General features: G+C 44.1%; 1 long non-coding RNA gene across 1 annotated transcript; it reads right to left on the reverse strand.

The window, feature by feature from the left end:
• Positions 1-2,081: 2,081 nt before the first annotated feature.
• On the reverse strand, positions 2,082-8,216 carry LOC140065335 (uncharacterized). Its single transcript, XR_011847890.1, has 3 exons — positions 8,087-8,216; positions 4,628-4,744; positions 2,082-2,197 (listed from the first exon to the last, which is right to left on the reverse strand). It is a non-coding gene; the product is annotated as an uncharacterized lncRNA (long non-coding RNA).
• Between the last annotated feature and the right edge of the window lie 4,804 nt (positions 8,217-13,020).

Here is a 13,020-nt window from a genome sequence, read left to right on the forward strand (position 1 = left end):
TGTAGTTGTAGAGGGTGTATTCGTGGAGGGCGTTGTTATAGACTGTGTAGTTGTAGAGGGTGTAGTTGTAGACAACGATGTTGTAGGTTGCGTTGTTGTAGGTTGCGTTGTTGTAGGTTGCGTTGTTGTAGAGGGCGTTGTTGTAGAGGGCGTTGTTGTAGAGGGCGTTGTTGTAGAGGGCGTTGTTGTAGAGGGCGTTGTTGTAGAGGGCGTTGTTGTAGAGGGCGTTGCTGTAGAGGTCGTTGTTGTAGACTGTGTAGTTGTAGAGGGTGTAGTTGTAGACAACGATGTTGTAGGTTGCGTTGTTGTAGAGGGCATTGTTTTAGAGGGCGTTGTTGTAGAGGGCGTTGCTGTAGAGGTCGTTGTTGTAGAGGGCGTTGTTTTAGACTGTGTAGTTGTAGAGGTCGTTGTTGTAGACTGTGTAGTTGTAGACAACGATGTTGTAGGTTGCGTTGTTGTAGACCATATAGTTGTAGACGGCGTTATTGTAGATGGTGAATTTGTAGTTGTATGTGTAGCTATAGATGTAGCATTATAAATGTTAGCAAAATTATATTGGGCAGCGTAGACGTCATTAATACAACCAAACATAATGGAACTGGACCCTGTAACGATATAAGTAGATATTGTCATGTAAATACACATTATACTTCTTATGTCCACCTTATAAAATGATTCTCGGGGTCATCCATCCTTGAGCCCTAAAAATATAGACCCTAATAACCTCCAAATAGAGTTGTCTTCTGCTAGACTGTTAGGTTTATTACTTGGTCAGAGCCTATGTAGACTGGTGGATTTACTTGTACTCTGATGGGCCAATACAGCACCGAGAACAATAATCGAAAAACTATGGGAGGAGAAAATGGTCAATGAGTCCAAGTAATAGAGGGAGGGAAAAAAGTAGCAGAAGAGGAAGAAAAGTAATGAAGCAGTACAAGCTAGCATGCAGGCTGGAGAAAGAGGGGATGTAGATAATAAACTAATAATAATAATTTAATAATAATTAAAAAATAATAGGGAAAATGAGGGCGGGGTCTTGTTCTTTGATCTTATTGGGGAAGGGCTGAATGGTAAAAGTCAAGAGCAGAAAGAAGCAAAACAAGTATTTCAGTAATTGTGTCACTGATTCCATTCCATTGCCTCCTGGGATTCGTGTGTCTGTACCTTGGTAGCTGAAGCATTTGTACTCTTCCCCTTTACATGGTATCGATGGTATAGAGTAAGTTAAGGTAGAATTTGGTGAAATACATTGTAATCCGTTTCTGGTGACTGCAGATAAAGAGATAAACATAAAACATGAAATAAGAAATGGGTAATAATGACCTGTTCATTGGTCTATGACAGTGGTGGCGAACCTATGGCACGGGTGCCAGAGGTGGCACTCAGAGCACTTTTTGTGGGCACCCGGCCATAGCCCCAGCACACCCGACAAGACTCAAAAAATCTTCCTGCAATTTCAAGCAACTTAAAAGATGCTGCTTTCAGTCATATTTTTATACTGACTTTGCTACTTGGGTCTGTAGGAAGAGGGAGAATGAGTAGACAGGGTCGAATTATTTTTGGAGGACCTCCTGCTGGCCCCACAATTCCCTGTGTACAGAGGGACACTGGAAAGAAGCTAAAATGATGGAAATTTTCCATCTTTCTACTGTGTTGCTGTTCTTAGGAGGCCAATATGATTGATAGTTGTTGAACAGGGAGCGATAAGTTACTGCTTTAATTTTTGGTTGGCACCTCGCGATAAATAAGGGGGGTTTTGGGTTGCAGTTTGGGCACTCCATCTTTAAAAGGTTTGCCATCACTGGTCTATGATATATTACCCGATGCTCTATGAGATAGCGCCACCACAGGACTCATGAGACATTACGGGTTGACCTATGAAGACAATGAGATGTCCATGCAATGGATGGAGATGCCAGGTCCTCCACAGCGAGAGATATTTTTCTACCTTTTGGCTAATTTGGCTTTTATTGATGCTACTAGTGGGTAGGAGGTATAAACCCACCCGGCTAAGAGATTCAAAATTGATAAAACCTACACCCAGTATACCTACCGTTCCGCACCTCTAGGGGGCAGTTATCCCCGGAGCAACATTCCACCCAATCATCTTTTATACCGGATGCATAGAGAGCTGTGCTGGAGGTGTTACAGTATCGGGTCACTGCACACCCTTTAAGCAAATAGGTAGAATTTGTAACTAAAAAAAAAAGAAATGAATTAAATAAGTTAAAATGTTATTATTTGTTATAATTTTTTAAAATTTATGTATAAATGATATGAAAATGCATGATGGTAAAACAGTGGGTAATAAAAAAGTATATGTACAGATTCCCAAAAAGTTTAGTTGTTTTCAGCACATGGCGGGGGTTATTAGAGCGCACCCACCGGACGGTCACCATGACAGGAGAAGCTACTGGTGACTCATTTTCTTCCAAATCGTTAAACCTGCTGATCATTACAGAAACATGGGGAGAGAAGGAGGATGTCGATTCCCTTACAGCCACTGTTAGTTTTTACAAATCCTAGAGTAGGTGACGAATGGAAGGTCAGACACCTAAAATCACAGTGCTTTTCAGATACAATACTACTCACAATTTTTTGAGGTCCGCTCAAAACAATCAAGTCGGAAGATCATAGATGAGACGGAACCCCAATCATTGGAACCTTCCAATACAAATTGTAGAAGCTTTGGGAAAACCCAACAACCGACGGGTCTCTATCCTCCCTTTCATCTCTAAACTCCTGGAATATTTCGTCTATTCTTGACTAACCCGCTATCTCTGGCCAACTTCATCCTTGGTCCCCTACAATCCCCTTCTTTGCTCTCTACCGAAACTGATTTTACTAAAGTCTCCAATGATCTCCTTAGCACTAAATCCAAAGAGCACTATTCTCTCCTCATTCTTCTGGATCTCTCTGTTGGGTTTGATACTATGGACCACCAGGTGGTCATCTGGACCACACAATAAAAGTTAAAGACAAAAACGAGAAAAGTGTTTTTTTTTAAATTCTACTACATTTAACTTTATTTTTCCCCTTCTCAGTACATGGCATTGACTATAATAGTAAAAAAGCACAACCGGTCGTGCGGATAACGAGCCTCAATTTATGGCAAAATAAAAAAAGTTATGGTCGTTTTAAGGGGAGGAGTTAAAAATAGAAAAGGGCTGCCATATTAAAGGGGCACAACAAATGGGGTCTGTTGTATCCTAAATGAATGGAGCAGAACAGAACAGACATGAGCTCCTGTAACTTTCGATGGCAATGACGGAGATAGCCAAGTCTGGTGCAGGACTACCTCTCTCAGCCCCATAGAGATGAATAGAGCAGCAGGGAGCATATTGTAGTCATATGTGGTACATGGACCCCATTCTCGTGATCCGTAAGTACCTCAATTATTTACAGCAAGCAGAGTATATATTGTGCTGTTTCACACAATGATGGCGCTGTGGTCACCTACACCTACCTCTGTTCTCATGCTATTGTCACAATTCTACAATCTGCCTATTTCCAAACTATAGCTGCTGTCACCACCATCACCTTCCTGGGTACCACTTTGTGCTGCTGATCCTCTGCTGCCAACATTATGAAAACTTTTCATACCTTACTATTGCTACTTCTACTACCTTCTACTACTACTACTACCTTCTACTAATACTACTACTACCACCACCCATAAACAGCCTACCCACCCCCAGTGAACTCCAATTATTCTGCTCTCTTTAGTAAGAGGATCAGAGATGAGAGTCCTCAGTTGATAATACCCTAAATTTTCCAACTAAAAAAGATGGTGCCATTTGCAAGCTTTCGAAGCTACTCAGGTCTCTTCATCAGGCATAAAAAAGGGGCAAAACTTGTGCCTAAACGGAGAGTCGCAAATCATGAATTTAGTCCAATTGTGAAAACTAGTCTATTTAAATAATAAATTTGGTGCACACAGCATCTATGGCACAGGGACTGTGCATTGTCCTATGTTCATTTGGCGCAACGGAAAGTCACAAAACAGCATTTGCACCACAACTGCTGGATAACAGCGCCAAACATAGATAAAAAACCCAGTGATAAATTACCCACATTGAGCCAATGAATCAAGGATTGCCCTGGTTTTACGCGCTGCCCAAGGTGTCCCCCATTGCAGAAATTTTTAGTTGCAGATGTAAACACTGCTAGGGATCTTTCAGCAAGGATGAGCACAAGCTAAGAGATCCATAAAGGCAGCAGAATCTACCAAATTATAGGGCAGAGACTGAACCAACACCTCGGCCAGGCGGGAATTAAGATACCTGTCAGCCGACGAGCCATTCAGGTGTTTTCACAGAGCAGGGTAAGGTGCCATAAAGACCTGGCCTGAAAATTATTCTTAACAATTGAAAGAAACAAGATAAGACCTGTTTTCGAAAAAATAAATAAAGAACTAGAGGGAGATATAAACCAATTGCCAACACAATGGAGCAACATTCATCCACATCAAATAAATTTGGACCCAAATCAAATCTTAAGAAAAATTTGGCAGCTCTAGATGTGGACGAATCTATACTAGATACTAGATACTATACTGGTACTATACTGAGGAAGACCTCCGAGCCAGAAAAGAGTCAGAAAGTTGTCCAGTAAATTGAAAACCTACCATTGTTACTGGTATATTCTATCAGACAGTAGATTTGGGATGGATCGCAGGTGTACGGGTTCCCGGTGCAGGTGGTGCCGGTGTTGCTAGAGCAGCCGATGCATTGCAAACATTGACCTGCAAGACGAAGACATGAGATTAAATGATTGTAAATGAAGACAGTAGCCAATGATGTATTTTATTTTGTATTGATTAGCAGGTTTTTGTTTTTCAGACACTATTTTTAATAATCTACAAATTTGTTTCAGAAAAACCCTCTACAGGTTGGATCTGTTAGCATAGGCTGCCACAAGTCAGCGGTACCACCACCACCACTTCAGGTGCCACCAGTAATGTCTATGAAGCTACCAGAAGCCGCCTGTGCCAGCAGTTAGCACTAGAAAGAACGTGCAACGTCCGACAGAAAACTAGTGCAAGGTCCTTAGTAAATGTGGACCGCTGACTTTTTTCTTACAGATTCCCAGAAAACCCTGTGATGCCCCTTTAACTGATTTTCAATTTAGTTAATAAACCTTGTTGCCTTTTAACTGTCCAGCCATGAGGATCGGTGGGTGAGGTCACAGATTTATATGGCGGCCATAACCCTACAAAGGGCTATCAAGCTCCAGCTGCAACTCACTTTATAAGGCTCCATTCACACATCTAAATATGGCAACTGTGATTGGGTGAAAAAAAATGGCAGCTAACTCGCGGCAGCCATTGTGCACTGGTATGGTGAGTAATCCGTATATCACCGCGCCGTTCCCGAGCTGTGCAGCCACACCCTGAGATGTAGGGCAGGTCCTATTCTTGCCCCGCCAGTTGCCTACGGAGGTTGTGTCTAACATTGGCTCACACAACTGTGTGACTGGAGCCTAAGGGCAGAAAGAAATATGAGCCTGGCTTATGGTTGTTGCTGGGGGTCAAGATGCAATATGTGAGTTATTACGGAGCATCTTACCAGACCCGGCACAACCCTAGAAGTATAAGAGACAACCAGAGCAGAGCAGATGTCCACAGGAGCTGCCGTATGAAATATGTGTCTTCTAACCATAGGCAGAGGCCATCCACAGACATTCTGTAATATCACCACTCAGGAATCTCCCACTGGAAACATCTCACATATATCAAGGTCTGGGGCTCAGGGTGTTTTACTTGGGTCTATGGAGAGTTATATCGCAGGCGTCAGATTATACCACACCGGTTCCCCACAGGGTATCAATGACTCCTTTCACAGACACTTAATAATCAGGCAATCTCCAGGTATAAATAAGCAGCTCAGCCTCCCTGACTGTATACTTATGGTATGGCGAACATAGATAAAGAGGAAATTCAGGGTCCATCCCAACTAACAGAGATAATTCTGCCGCTGCCGCTCGAGTCCATGTAATAAACATCTTATTATCAAATGCAATGCCATACAGTAGAGTATAGGATCAGAATAATAAAATAATATTTATTAAAGATATATGATGATATCCAATGTTTCAGGATATTGGATACAATGTTAGTACTTATTGGGGCTTATTTACTAAGGGTCTGCGGAGCACATTTTTGACAGGTTTCCCGACGATTTCCATTTTGCACCGAATTGCCCCAGGATTTTGGCGCACGTGATCAGATTTTGGTGCATCGGCGCCGGCTTACACACGACAGAAATCGGGGGGGCGTGGCCGTTGGGCCTTCGGACAACGCGCAGGATTTAACATTAAGAATTGTGTCGCAAGACAGGCACTTACAAGCACCGGGAAGAAGAAGGTGAACTCTGGCGGACCTCATTGTAGAAGTGACGGATGCAGGAACTCGGGCGCACGAGCTTAGTGAATCGCGGCAGACGCGAATCCTCATCGGACAACGCACCACGAGATCGCGAGAGGACGGGTAAGTAAATCTGCCCCATTGTATTTTCACAATATAAATGTGTCATTTTAATAATTAGAATGTTGCATATTGGGGCACATTTACTTACATTCCCGCTGTAGTTCACCAAAAGTGCATTTTCCTACGATAATGCACTTTGCTGCGATTCCCCGCTCAGGTCCGACAGGGTTCACCATCTTTTTAGTGGTGCATGTAAGTGCTTGGGCTTGCGACACAACTTGAAAGTTAAATCCAGGGCTTAGTCCAAATCATTCGGATCGTTCAATGGCCGCCCCCCGATTTGTGTCTCATGGACTACTACTACTACTATTACTACTACCACTACTTCTACTACTACTACTACTACCACTACTACTACTACTACTACTATCACTACTACTACTACTACCACTACTACTACTACTACTACTACCACTACTACTACTTCCACTACTTCTACTACCACTACTACTACTACTACTACCACTACTTCTACTACTACTACTACTACTACTACTATCACTACTACTACTACTACCACTACTACTACTACTACTACCACTACTACTACTTCCACTACTTCTACTACCACTACTACTACTACTACCACTACTTCTACTATTACTGCTACCACTACTACTACCGTACTACTACTACCACTACTTCTGCTACTACTGCTACCACTACTACTACTACTACTACTACCACTACTTCTACTACTACTACTACTACTACTACCACTACTTCTACTACTACTGCTACCACTACTACCACTACTTCTACTACTACTGCTACCACTACTACTACTACTACCACTACTTCTACTACTACTACTACTACTACTACTACCACTACTACTACCACTACTTCTACTACTGCTGCTACCACTACTACTACTACTACTACCACTACTTCTACTACTACAGGACCACTACTACTACTACTATCACTACTTCTACTACTACTACTACTACTACCACTACTTCTACTACTACTGCTACCACTACTATTACTACTACTACTACCACTACTTCTACTACTACTACTACTACTACTACTACTACCACTACTACTACCACTACTTCTACTACTGCTGCTACCACTACTACTACTACTACCACTACTTCTACTACTACAGGGCCACTACTACTACTACTACCACTACTTCTACTACTACTACTACCACTACTTCTACTACTACTGCTACCACTACTACTACTACTACTACTACTACTACCACTACTTCTACTACTACTACTACTACTACTACTACTACTACTACTACCACTACTTCTACTACTGCTGCTACCACTACTACTACCACTACTTCTACTACTACTACTACTACTACCACTACTTCTACTACTGCTGCTACTACTACTACTTCTACTACTACTACTACTACTACTGTTAATAATAATATAAAATCAAGTAGAAATTAAAATATGCAATAAAAAATAAAAATGTCACTAAATCAGAATTTGCTGCACAGGATATAGTGACATAAGCATCGCCCATCCAACTGCAACACAGAAATGTAGGAGTAAGAGACAACAGAGAGAAACAATATATTGTATTAATTACAAAATAACTAATAACTAATATAATCCTTAAACTCACCAGAGTGAATGAGGGCCCCTAATAGAAGGAGGACGGGGAGGTCCATCCCAGTAGATTGGGCAGATCTGAGTGATCTCTTTGTCCCCGGTGTTATTTATACTGGAGGCTTTAGGTATTGGGAGTGTTTTGTCTGTAATTTTGAACTTGAGTAGACAAGACGATTCGAGCGACTGGACTGGAAAGGTTGGTTGTCAAATGATGAACAAGTTTAAAATTACTGTATGTCCTCAACCTAGAATGTGACCCAGGACCTGCACAAATAAGATTCCATTGCTCTGTTTTTCACATTTAAGCACATACACACAGATATTTGGATACATCCATTTCCTCATTACATAGGGGAGCCCTGAGAACAATAAAATATAAAAATGATCAATGAAAATCACAATTCTAAATATATTTAGAATCATCCTTAAAACGTGGAAAGTGGAGAGTCAAATTTCTGGCTGATCCAACTTCAGACATGAGGCTCAGTAGTGTTTGCCCTCCACAATCCTATATGACCTCCCTATAATGCTTGGCCATGCTCGTGATAAAGCTCAGTAGTGTGTAGCCTCCACATGCCTGTATGACCTCCATATAATGCTGGGCCATGCTTGTGATGAAGCTCAGTAGTGTGTAGCCTCCACATGCCTTGATGACCTCCCTACATTATGTGTCCATACTCCTAATGAAGCTCAGTAGTGTGTAGCCTCCACATGCCTTGATGACCTCCCTACATTATCTGTCCATACTCCTGAAGAAGCTCAGTAGTGTGTAGCCTCCACATGCCTTGATGACCTCCCTACATTATCTGTCCATACTCCTGAAGAAGCTCAGTAGTGTGTGGCCTCCACAATCCTATATGACCTCCCTATAATGCTTGGCCATGCTCGAGATAAAGCTCAGTAGTGTGTAGCCTCCACATGCCTGGATGACCTCCCTACATTATCTGTCCACACTCCTGATGAAGCTCAGTAGTGTGTGGCCTCCACAATCCTATATGACCTCCCTATAATGCTGGGCCATGCTCGTGATAAAGCTCAGAAGTGTGTAGCCTCCACATGCCTGTATGACCTCCCTACATTATCTGGCCATACTCCTGATGAAGCTCAGTAGTGTGTGGCCTCCACATGCCTGGATGACCTCCCTACATTATCTGGCCATGCTCCTGATGAAGCTCAGTAGTTTGTAGCCTCCACGGGCCTGTATGACCTCCCTACATTATCTTGCCATACTCCTGATGAAGCTCAGTAGTGTGTGGCCTCCACATGCCTGTATGACCTCCATATAATGCTGGGCCATGCTTGTGATGAAGCTCAGTAGTGTGTAGCCTCCACATGCCTTGATGACCTCCCTACATTATCTGTCCATACTCCTGAAGAAGCTCAGTAGTGTGTGGCCTCCACAATCCTATATGACCTCCCTATAATGCTTGGCCATGCTCGAGATAAAGCTCAGTAGTGTGTAGCCTCCACATGCCTGGATGACCTCCCTACATTATCTGTCCACACTCCTGATGAAGCTCAGTAGTGTGTGGCCTCCACAATCCTATATGACCTCCCTATAATGCTGGGCCATGCTCGTGATAAAGCTCAGAAGTGTGTAGCCTCCACATGCCTGTATGACCTCCCTACATTATCTGGCCATACTCCTGATGAAGCTCAGTAGTGTGTGGCCTCCACATGCCTGGATGACCTCCCTACATTATCTGGCCATGCTCCTGATGAAGCTCAGTAGTTTGTAGCCTCCACGGGCCTGTATGACCTCCCTACATTATCTTGCCATACTCCTGATGAAGCTCAGTAGTGTGTGGCCTCCACAATCCTATATGTCCTGCCTACAATGACTTTTCATGCTCTTGATGAAGCTAAGTAGTGTGTGTGGCCTCCACGTGCCTGTATGACCTCCTTATAATGCCTTGGCCTTCTCCTGATGATGCTCAGTAGTGTGTGGTCTCCACGTGCCTGTATGACCACCCTGCAACACCTTGGGATGCTCCTGATGAGGCTTGGTAATGTGTGTGGCCTCCACGTACCTGTATGACCTCCTTACAACCTTCTCAGAATGCTCTTGGTGAGGATCAGTTGTGTGTGTGTGACCTCCACGTGCCTGTATGACCTCCTTACAACCTTCTCGGCATGCTCTTGATGCCTCCTCATGCCTGAATGTCCTTCCCACACTGCCTTGGCATGTTCCTGATGAGGCTCAGTAGTGTGTTTGGCCTCCACATGCTTGTGATAAAGCTCAGTAGTGTGTAGCCTCCACGTGAATGTACAACCTCCCTACATTATCTGGCCATACTCCTGATGAAGCTCAGTAGTGTGTGGCCTCCACAATCCTATATGTCCTGCCTACAATGACTGGTCATGCCCCTGATGATGCTCAGTAGTGTTTGGCCTCTTTATGCCTGTATGTCCTCCCTACAATGCCTGGGCATTCTCCTGATGAGGCTCAGTAGTGTGTGGTCTCCACATGCCTGTATGACCTCCCTACAACACCTTGGCATGCTCCTGATGAGGTCTGATAATGTGTAAGGCCTCCACATGCCTGTATGACCTCCTTACAAATCCTCGGCATGCTATTGATGAGGCTCAGTAGTGTGTGTGGCCTCCTTATGCCTGAGTGTCCTTCCCACAATGCCTTGGCATGTTCCTCATGAGGCTCAGTAGTGTGTGTGGCCTCTACGTACATTTATGACCTCCCTACAACACCTGGCCATGCTCCTGATGAGGCTCAGTATTACGTGACTTTCAATGTGCCTTTAAGAACTTCCCTACAACACCTGGGCATTCTTTTTCTTCATAAGATTTTGGCAAATTGCGAGTGATGTGGAGGGTGCGGTCACACGTGACATTTGCAGTAAGTTTCTAAGTGTTACCATGCATTTGGCTGGTTTGCTGGAAGTGTAAGGAGTAGCTGCTTACACTTCCAGCAATGAAGAAAAATGCTTTCAAACCAGCGAAACCCATGGTGACATGTAAAACACTTTGCAATCCCCACTATCACTGCACCCCAAAGGGCTGGACCTCTGCTAACAGAACTTTTATACATATGTTGTAAAAAAAAGTGGCCTTAACAATAGCCGAGTTCCCACACCCCTTTCTATACATTGGTGATAATATATGTTCAGTAGTTGGATGTTATATATGTCTCCATGTCTCCTGGTGTACTGGCCTGTCTCCTAGTATCTCCATGTCTCCTAGTATCTCCTCCATGTCTCCTAGTATCTCCTCCATGTCTCCTGGTATCTCCTCCATGTCTCCTGGTATATTGGCTTGTCTCCTGGTATCTCCTCTGTTTCTCCTGGTGTACTGGCCTGTCTCTTGGTATCTCCTCCATGTCTTCTGGTGTACTGGTCTGTCTCCTGGTATCTCCTCCATGTCTCCTGGTGTACTGGTCTGTCTCCTGGTATCTCCTCCATGTCTCCTGGTGTGCTGGACTGTCTCCTGGTATCTCCTCCATGTCTCCTGGTGTTCTGACCTGTCTCCTGGTATCTCCTCTGTTTCTCCTGGTGTACTGTCCTGTCTCCTGGTATCTCCTCCATGTCTCCTGGTGTACTGGCCTGTCTCCTGGTATCTTCTCCATGTCTCCTGGTATCTCCTCCATGTCTCCTGGTGTACTGGCCTATCTCCTGGTATCTCCTCCATGTCTCCTGGTGTACTGGCCTGTCTCCTTTTATCTCCTCCATGTCTCCTGGTGTACTGACCTGTCTCCTTATATCTCCTCCATGTCTCCTGGTGTACTGGTCTGTCTCTTGGTATCTTCTCCATGTCTCCTGGTATCTCCTCCATGTCTCCTGGTATCTCCTCCATGTCTCCTGGTATATTGGCTTGTCTCCTGGCCTGGTATATTGGCTTATCTCCTCTGTTTCTCCTGGTGTACTGTCTTGTCTCCTGGTATCTCCTCCATGTCTCCTGGTGTACTGACCTGTCTCTTGGTATCTCCTCCATGTCTCCTGGTGTACTGGCCAGTCTCCTGGTATTTCCTCCATGTCTCCTGGGGAACTGGCCTGTCTCCTGGTATCAGCTCCATGTCTCCTGGTATCTCCTCCATGTCTCCTGGTATCTCCTCCATGTCTCCTGGTATCTCCTCCATGTCTTCTGGTGTACTGGCATGTCTCCTGGTATTTCCTCCATGTCTCCTGGTGAACTGGCCTGTCTCCTGGTATCAGCTCCATGCCTCCTGGTGTATTGGCCTGTCTACTGGTATCTCCTCCATCTCTCCTTGTGTATTGGCCTTTCTCCTGGTATCGGCTCCATGTCTCCTAGTGTACTGACCTGTCTCCCGGTATCTTCTCCATTTTTCTCCTGGTCTACTGGCCTTTCCCCTTGTATCTTCTCCATGTCTCCTGGTATCTCCTCCTTGTCTCCTGGTATCTCCTCCATGTCTTCTGGTGTACTGGCCTGTCTCCTGGTATTTCCTCCATGTCTCCTGGTGAACTGGCCTGTCTCCTGGTATCAGCTCCATGCCTCCTGGTGTATTGGCCTGTCTACTGGTATCTCCTCCATCTCTCCTAGTCTACTGGCCTTTCCCCTGGTATCTTCTCCATGTCTCCTGGTGTACTGACAGGCGGACTATGTCAGTATATATTTTTATCTCTGAAATGAACATTGAGATCCGAAACACTTTTTTGCTGAACAGCCTTCTCTAAATAAAGATGGTCAAAATTAAGGTCCATTCACGGCTTTGAAGGTGAAGGAAAAATCCGTCCATGATGTACAAAGTCCACATCCGCTCCCAAAGTACAATTGGTTCAAACTTCATCACGTATCACACAGAAGGGTTGTCCCATCTTTGAAATCATCTGTAGGTTCTTCAAAAGGGAGATTGTGGAACAGGCAAAATTCATGTTCTACACAGGAAACTATATAAACAGTATCTGGTCATCTCGTCTCGTGAAGCCTCGCATGATGGACACGAAAGCTTGTATCCACCAAAAAAAAAGTATGCAG

The sequence above is a fragment of the Engystomops pustulosus genome, chromosome 6 (genome assembly GCF_040894005.1).
Source record: "Engystomops pustulosus chromosome 6, aEngPut4.maternal, whole genome shotgun sequence".
Taxonomy (NCBI): Eukaryota; Metazoa; Chordata; class Amphibia; order Anura; family Leptodactylidae; genus Engystomops; species Engystomops pustulosus.